The 8712-nt window shown below is 36.9% G+C and overlaps 1 protein-coding gene and 1 long non-coding RNA gene across 6 annotated transcripts in view; one reads left to right on the top strand and one right to left on the bottom strand.

Moving 5' to 3' along the window:
* Positions 1-8712, bottom strand: part of DIAPH3 (diaphanous related formin 3) — a 488952-nt gene that overhangs the window by 403117 nt on the left and 77123 nt on the right. The gene's annotated exons all lie outside the window — the stretch shown is intronic.
* Positions 1-8712, top strand: part of LOC112826838 (uncharacterized) — a 67907-nt gene that overhangs the window by 50086 nt on the left and 9109 nt on the right. For both annotated transcript variants that reach the window (XR_003209060.2, XR_012378773.1), the window contains one exon: positions 6912-6980. This is a non-coding gene — a long non-coding RNA (uncharacterized lncRNA). The remainder of the gene's footprint in view (positions 1-6911; positions 6981-8712) is intronic.

Below are 8712 nucleotides of genomic sequence, written 5' to 3'. Positions count from 1 at the left end.
AAGGGGCAGGCAGTGAAGTTCACTGTTCACGTCTCTCCACATCCAGAAGTAGGATATAATCTGGTCAATGGTTGCCCTCCCTCTTCCCCTAGCTCTTCATCACATATCATCCTGTTCATTTTTGGTCCCCCCCCCAAAAAAAAAAACCTGTGTATCCTAAGAAATACACAAGCACATCAAAAACTAAAAGTCACCCACAATCCCACTGGTCCTTTTTAAGTATACAAGGAAATGGAAATTTTTGCCTCAGTTTCTCCAAACATAGCCTAAGAGGACACTGCAAATGCTTTTGCAAGTTTGGGGAGAAGCCATCAAGAGTTTTCTTTTCAATGGGTAGAGAACGCACAGACCACCGACTCACTCACATATACACGTATGTACCCACACACCAACTGTCTTTAAACACGAACTTCTCGTACCATTCACCTGCTTCTATTTTTTTTCTAATCGGCTAACTTTCCAAATCATATCTAATGCACTCATTTTAATGGCTGTATTAGCCACCAATGCATGAATATGCCACAAATTCATCACTTTGCCAGTGATGAGTATTTTGGTTAAGTTTCTTGGCATTCTACACAGTGCCGCAAGGACCTACTTCGTACATACATCTTTATACTTTCAAAATAGTGGGGTTTGTTAGATCACTAGGGTATACCAGTTTTGTTTTTTTTTTAAATATTGCCAAATTATACTCCAATAAGGCTGCATTGCTATATAGTTCTACTCCCTCACCGTCAGCAGTACTGTTTAGCTTTTCTTTTTTGACAGATGAAAAATGCTTTCCATATCTATTTTAATTTACGTATTGAGATTGAATGTCTCTTCAAATAGCCATTCACCATTTAGGTTTCTTCTTGGGTAAATTGCCTATTGATATTAAGTGAAATTTTCCCTATTGGGTTATTCATCTTTTTCCTAATGATTTGTAGGTATTCTTTACCCAGTAGTGATACATAGCAAATACTTTACTCCATTTCTCTTCTAAATTTTTATATTTACTCCCTTTCTCTCCCCATCACCACCCATAGAGAAGTTTTTAGTTGTTATATTAACAAACATACCCAATCTTCTCCCTCACAATTCCTGGAATTTAACACGCTTAAAAATATTCACCTCAAGATTATTTTACCTCAGAATATTCTACATTTCACACCACTTACCCAACATAGTAAGGAAGAGTGAGTTCTTTTAAAAGACTAGTATCACAAATTTCAATCTTAAAGTTCCTCCCCCTCCTCAGTATGACCCTCACTCAGACTAGGAAATAGTATTGAACACAGCAGTGGGTCTTCACTATTTTCCCAATTAGTTCTTCAACTCCGTTATCCCTACTCATCAGGTTTTCTCCAACACCCTCAGGGCTGAGGGGAGTGGGGACGAAAGAGGTAAGATGGAGAAAACTGTTGTCATCCGGTATCACAGTTATACTCCAGTGTCACTGTCCTCTGGTTGTGGCTGATAAGCATCCCAGGAGACAGCATTTGCATATGTGGGTTACTCAGAGACTCAGTTTGCTGAGACTTCTAAGTCTGCCCTACAGAGACTCTGTTGGGTCACTGCAGGTGCTCCCCTTAGATAAAACTCTTAAGATATTGCAAACCCAGCTACCTTCTGAGAGGTCCATATCCAGTCGATGTTTTGGTGCAAGTCTAACTTGTTCCAACAGCAGGTCTACCTTTTTCTTATTGCTTTGCCACCACAGCAGCTCACACAGCGTCATGCCTTTAGAGTCCCCCATTTGCAAATAGAGTCAGTTTCCAATCCACATGTCCCCATATTGAAAGGGATACAGTCAACCTCTGAGAGGTTTTCTCAAAAGGCCACTCATTTTGCTTTATTCCCTCACAAAGAGTTGGAGATAATGCCATAGTACCCTGACACCACTCTCTCCAAAGAAAGCCTCTCTTGATAGATCTTCCATTTTTTAAAGTATTTGTGAACCTATTCTCATATAGCCTAGAATTAAGTGACAAGTTAACAGTAGCATGATTACTCTCACAATCTCTTCTCGTGGCCACAGTGATGTGGAAAGTCAGTCTGTGGACTTCCACCAAAACTCTGACATAACAGAAAAAGTCACACTTAACATTTCTGCTATAGAAACTTTAGTTTTACTGTTTTAATGTCTTTTTAGGCAGTTTTGAAATCAAAACCGCCTTAATACTTTAGCTGGTTCCTTGGGTTGGTAGTTTTTTTCTTCCTTCTTTACCTTAAGTTTTCTACAATAAGGCATCCTTTTTGAAATAAGAAAAAATAACTTAAAATTGCTGTTTTAAATATCTTGCTCTAGTGCATTCCCGTTAGTCACATTCTTAACTTAGATTTTGTTAATTTTAGATAAGCATTAAACAAAAGTAATACTTAAAGCCATTCATTTTTTATTATGCATTAAAATGGCATTTGAATTCTGATCATATCTTACAAGAAAAGCATTCCTTCTCCAGAACGTTTAATGTAAAAAGTACTTAGAAATCATCTATCTTTTTTCATCAGAGAACAAAGCAATAAAATAGTAAGAAATTCTTCCATATTGGTCGTAGACCATCTCATTAAGTGATACTTTATCTTTTTAAGTTGTACCTTTGATTTTAATAATTTTAAATTTGAACATCTGAATAAATGAATGACACTTGCAATGTTACTTGATTACTAAAGTTCATCTTAGAATTTCTAATCACTTTAGTCATTGAAACACTCTAGGTCCCAAGAAAACTCTCAAAAATACAGGGGGGAAAAAATATAAAAATCATGAGCTATGAAACAAATATATATTGACAAAAATAAAATGAAAACACCAACTCTGGTCACATTCTATTCTAACAGAAATGAACCTCAGGGGAGATATTTTGCCAACTCTAAGACACCCACAAAACTTAAGTTACAATTAACTTCAGATAATGAAATTCAGAAAAATTAAATTTATCAAATATGAGCCTATTAAAATGTCAAGAGATTACACATGTGCACCAAGACCAAGCATGACCTCAAGATAAAATGCATTCTTTTACCATAAAAAAAAAACATGACCTTAGCAATTTCAGGGTCCTCTAACATAGGAGAAAGCAGTCTGCTTGGCTACCTGGAGACATGCCCAGAATTCTGCAGAGTTCCACTGAGACTTTCCAGGAATGGGAGTACCAGGCACACTAAGACAAATACCTACTTTGCACTCCATTGGGTATTCTCTGCCTTCATGGAGCTTCTAGTCTATTCAGCGGCTAACTATATGAAGTAGGAGGGCAGTTAAGGTAGGAAAAGCATACAGTGCTATGGGTCTATACCCCATTATCTTCAGAGCATATCATCCAACAAACCAAGTAAGTAATTCTCTATCATTTGGCTTTCTTATATAGACTACCCTACAAAGAGATAAGGAAATAATTTCCTCCTTAATGATATTTCTAAGTCATTAAAGTGGCATTTGCATTCTTATAGTCTCTATTAGCTTAGATCATATACCTGTTCACAAAATGCATACTAAGTCTTACAATGCTGACCAAGTTTGTAAGCCTTCAAGATCCGTCACACGTGGCCAATTACAAATTCACAAAGATTGTCCGAAAGGGATCTATTTCGTCCAGGTGACACCTGACCTCGATGTCATTTTTCTCCAGGTAATAACATATAAAGGCTAAGTGAGGGCCCACCATATCTTATCCCTGAAGCACTGACCCAGTAGGCATAAAAGGTGGCGAAGTGGAGGGCACAAAAGCAAATTCAAATGAGTCTTCAAATGCGGCTAAATGGAGGATGAGAGCTGGTTCGTGGTACCACAGAGAAACCGGTAGAGGCAACAAGAAAGGGTTGATGTGGGCAAGAAGGAAGTCAATGTGAACTTCAGAGAAATGCAATAGCTACTGCAGGTGTGTGTGTGCTCCCAGAACATTCCTGAACGGACAGGATTGATTCAGTCAGAAAAAATAAGATTGGTAATTTAAAATTAAGGCCTTTAAATTTGGGGGGCAGGAGTATAATATTGAGAGAGAAAAAATTTAACACTTCTTTCATCTTAAAAAGGGCACCAAGCCCAGAAAATCTTAGAGTTCTTACAAACAGCAAGTCGCCAAGTAATTTATAGATTTTGTAAAAATATTTAAGATAAAGAGCATATTTATCATCAATCCGGCATAGCTAAAATGTGTTCATAACAAAAAAGAAACCAAACATTTGTGGAGAAAAAATTCTCAAATGAAATCATTTCCATCTTATTATCTTCAATTCATGTCACACACTTGAGATAAAATATTAATACTTTAGTTTATACATAAAATGAATAGAATACAAAGTACTAATACAGTAGACATATTTATAATAAGCCAATATTTACTGGCACATATAATCAACTTTTTTTAATTGACGTGGTAAGTGATGAAGAAGTTTTAGAGACTGTTAACCTATAATAGAGGAGTTAAGCCAGAAGCTTCTGCTATCCATCTAGACATACCATGGAAAAAAACCTGCATGAATGAAGCCAAAACTTAGTAAAACAGAGCTAACAGACATAGGAAGACTGAGTCCCTAGGTCATTTGAGAACCTTGATCTAGGCCTGTCTGAAGCCAATACACTGAACCTGTATTAGGCCCATATGAAGCCAATAACTTCTCAGATGCATGAGCCAATTTGTTTTTGTTTTTCTTTGAGTCCATTTGAGCTGAGACCATTATTTCTAAACAGAGGGCAGAACAATTAAGTAGGGGAAAAATAAAATTATGGAATATATTTTTATGACCCCGTTGGAGACAGAAAGGGAAGAAAAAAAAAATCCACTGAAGTGTGACTTTAAGGTACTGGATATAGATGTCCAGTATCAGGCTATTATTCTGTAACTTACAGTGACAGGTGCCCAAAGCATGCTGTAACCACACAAAGTAACTACACACAGTAACTCCTATGAATTGAATTCTGTGACTACCCAGAGTTGATCTTTTGTACCCCAAATTGTTAATGAGCTGTGATACCTATTAATATAATAGAATGAAAGATAAGTTGTTTCTGTGATTAATTACTTTAATGCTTAGAAAAGACAAGATTAGGATGAGTGCTTTAAAAAAAACAAACTTATTTTCAAATTAGGTAGGGGCAAGATAACTGACAAGATCATACTGTAAAAAATCAATTTGAACTTAGACTATTAATGATGTACTATATGTTGGCTAATTGAAATTAAAAAAAACAAGTATACATCCTTGGTCAAATTAAAACACACAGGGGCGGTCACAGATGATGCTTCATGGGTATGCCTTACACGGGGGGAAAAAACCAAAGTAGGTGCAACTCCTACTCAAAGAAAAGGACTTGGCCCTATATCCAAAGACCGACATGTGAATATGTACGTTCATTTTTTTAAGTAGAAACAAAAGTAATTTTCATGATGCCTGGTTTTAATAATTTATGCAACTTTATTCTATTGTGAAGGCAATGTAAGAACACTTCAGCTGTAGCATATATTTACCCAGCGCCATTTGACACTTAAAACTTTGATGACTTGAACTTATGTAATCATTGCCCTACTTCCCATCCTACATGTTCCAACACAAATGCTCCTAAACTTTTATTATTTAATAAGTCATGTCTTAAAGAGGGATAATGAATTTTCTCAAATCACAAAGCTAAAAGTAACAAAGCGGGATTCTGAACTCCAAAAGACATAGTCTGCCATGATGAGTAAAATAAGCTTTTATGAAACATTGTAGAACACAAATTTAATAATTCATATCTTCTGGAAAAGATAGAAGTAGTCTTTGTTCCTATTTCCAGTCATTATTACTATACTTCAAGTAATATTTCAGCAATTTTCTTAGTATTTAAAAACAGTATCTACATACAGTTACCATTTTGTAATTTATTTTACTACTGTATATATAATAAAGTCCTAATGTCCATAACATTTTACAATATGTTACAGAAATTGATGAGTTTAATTACTTAATGTGCACGGATCAATTTGAAATAAATTGAAAATGAACACACCATACACTCTATTTAATCTTGTTAGTCTTGTTTCAGAAATCACTTTCTAATTTGCAACCCAGTAGGCTATGTTTTAAAATAGATTTCTTTTACGTCTCAGCAGTTTAAAGCCAAAGCAACTACAGGGAGGTAGAGTTCTAGCAGTCAGAAAGTGTGACCTCAAGGGGAAGAAAGGTCCCAGGCTTTCATTCTCTAAGCCAATTCCCTTGGATTGTTATACCTTTTTTTTTTTTTTTTGCTTAAAAATGGGGAGGAGAGATTCTACTTCTCTATAATTTTAAAATGAATTACAGGCACAAAGAGTAGACAGACAAATTGGTAGACAAATGAAATAACAAAGGAAATAATCATTCAAAGTCACTTCTGGTTGGTTAAGGATGGCACGGAACTATATAGTTAAGAGGAGTGATACATTTTCATTAGTAATACATTTTCGAAGTAATACAGGTATCTGCAAAAGGGGTCACACAGTACTTTTCACATCACCGAACCATTTTAAAATCCAAGGTGAAATAAACTCTCAGATGCCTATGAACTCCATTTACATGGAGTACATCACTGTAATTTTTAAAAATGCATTCATATTCAAATCTGAGAAACAGGATTCTGAGCTCATCAGGCCTGCTTAATTGCACCAACATCTGCAATCAATTTAAATTCTTTAAGATGGTCTTTCACAGTGCTTGAAGTGATTTCATGCTGTGATAGATTTAACACAGTCACTAATTTATAGACACACACAAGCAGATGAGACCTATTTTTCCAGGGGTGGGGTAAAGTATTGAAGGGCAGTCTGAATTTTCCCAGTATCAATGGGATATAAAAAAGGACGAATTCTGCATAACTTACTGAAATTATATGAGAAGATGATAGCACTGCATAAACATAATATAGAAATTGAAACTAAAACTAGTGTTTTATTTCAATCTATTTGTAGGTCATGGACCATTATGAGATTTGATGAAAGTTTACGGGTGGAATAAACAGCAGAACCCAGAGCTATCAGGTAAGGTTACACAGAGAAATGTCATTCCATAGTTGATCATATTCCACCCTGAGTCAAGGAGGGTGGGGGCAAGCAAGAAGAAACGCTGATAATCCAGAATTGTTTTTTAACCAAAGACATACATTGGCATCAAATCAAGAATATGAAACTCACAATCAGAAAACTAGAGGACTTGGGTAGACGGCAGCAACAGGACAGTTTCTGAAACTCACTGGATTCCCACAGAAAACAGCTAAAGGGCAAAACCACAAACCTAACAATATCGAGCAACAACTTACCTCTGTGATCCTCAAAATACAAGCAGTAGGAGACAAACCACTCATGACCACAAAATCTACACAATATCAACGTCTGTGTGGGAAGAAACAGAGGAGGCAAGAAGATGCCAGATGAACATGGAAACACCCAAGGCCCAAAAGAACCCAGGGGTCGTCATTAGAAGCCTCAGTAGGTTAATTTGAGGACAGCAGCTCCAACAAGATGGAGTTTGGCCCATTCCAACTTTGGGTGAGCACAAGTGGCAAAAAGCATCTAAGGAGACCCAAGTGGCCTGTGTCCCGGGAACTCCCAGCCCTGAGCTGCCCGGCAAAGACAAAGTGCTGACAATGAAATCAAAGTTGAGCAGAACATTCCTGCAGAAGAGGAACAGTCGCCCCGGAAACGAAACCATAAAACATGGCAAAGTAACTTATAATTTCAAACTGTGCGAAGAGACATTGAGACAATATACAAGCCATAGGGGAAAAAAATTAAAACAGAATTCAACAGCCACAGAAATGAGGTGAGAGAACCTGAAGTGGGGGATGGGGGAAATAAGAAAATCACTGAAGTAAAAAGTATACTAGAAGGAATAAGAAAATATAGAAAATAAAGATTTGGGACAAAGCGCATATTGAGGATACACAAAAATCTAACATACAGATAAAAGGATCTCTGAAGAAGAGCCCAACGCAGGACAGCGGAACACTTTCATGAAAATTAAGAAAAAAAAAATTAAAAAGACTTAAAAAGTACATAATGAAAGTATGCTGTTTATCAGATAATCCCAACTCAGATATCTAGATAAAAAGAGCCAGTAACCCTTAAGGGATAAAAAATTCGTTACCAGCAGGGGCACCTGGGTGGTTCTGTCAGTTAAGCCTCTGCCTTCGGCTCAGGTCATGATCCCAGGGTCCTGGGATCGAGCCATGCCTCGTGCTCCCTGCTCCTTGGGCAGCCTACTTCTCCCTCCCCCTCTGCAGCTCTCCCTGATTCTGCTCGCTTGCAATCTGTCAAATAAATAAAATCTTAAAAAAAAAAAAATTAGTTACCAGCAGAACTTTTGACCAGAATAGTGTCATGCTTTATGACAGAGGATAGATTTAAGATCCTTAAAAAAAAAAAAAAAAACAAAAACAAAAACAAAGATTTTATATCCACTAAACCTGACTAAACAATAGAAGGCATATACAGTTATCAGTATGCGATACTCCGGAAATGCCCTTCCTGGGAGCCCTGCAGAGGAATCCACTACAGAACAAACTTGAGACAGACAAACGTCTGGAGAAATATCAGCTTAAGGACTGGTGGAGCGCCTTAAAATACAGTTACTCAGAAATATGGGGGGGTGCCTAAATTCAGTTACTCATAGAAGAAGGGAAGGCTACAGGAGGACTACAAAGAACTAGAAAGTGTAATGGCTCTAAGCTCAATGTAGACAGAGTCCAACAACAGCACATGGAGACCGCATACA

The sequence above is a fragment of the Callorhinus ursinus genome, unplaced genomic scaffold, assembly GCF_003265705.2.
Source record: "Callorhinus ursinus isolate GAN/ISIS: 27379988/994484 unplaced genomic scaffold, GSC_fseal_2.0 scaffold7, whole genome shotgun sequence".
NCBI classification, from domain to species: domain Eukaryota; kingdom Metazoa; phylum Chordata; class Mammalia; order Carnivora; family Otariidae; genus Callorhinus; species Callorhinus ursinus.
Note: the sequence above shows the minus strand (reverse complement) of the source record. Positions and strands in the feature narration are given on the sequence as shown.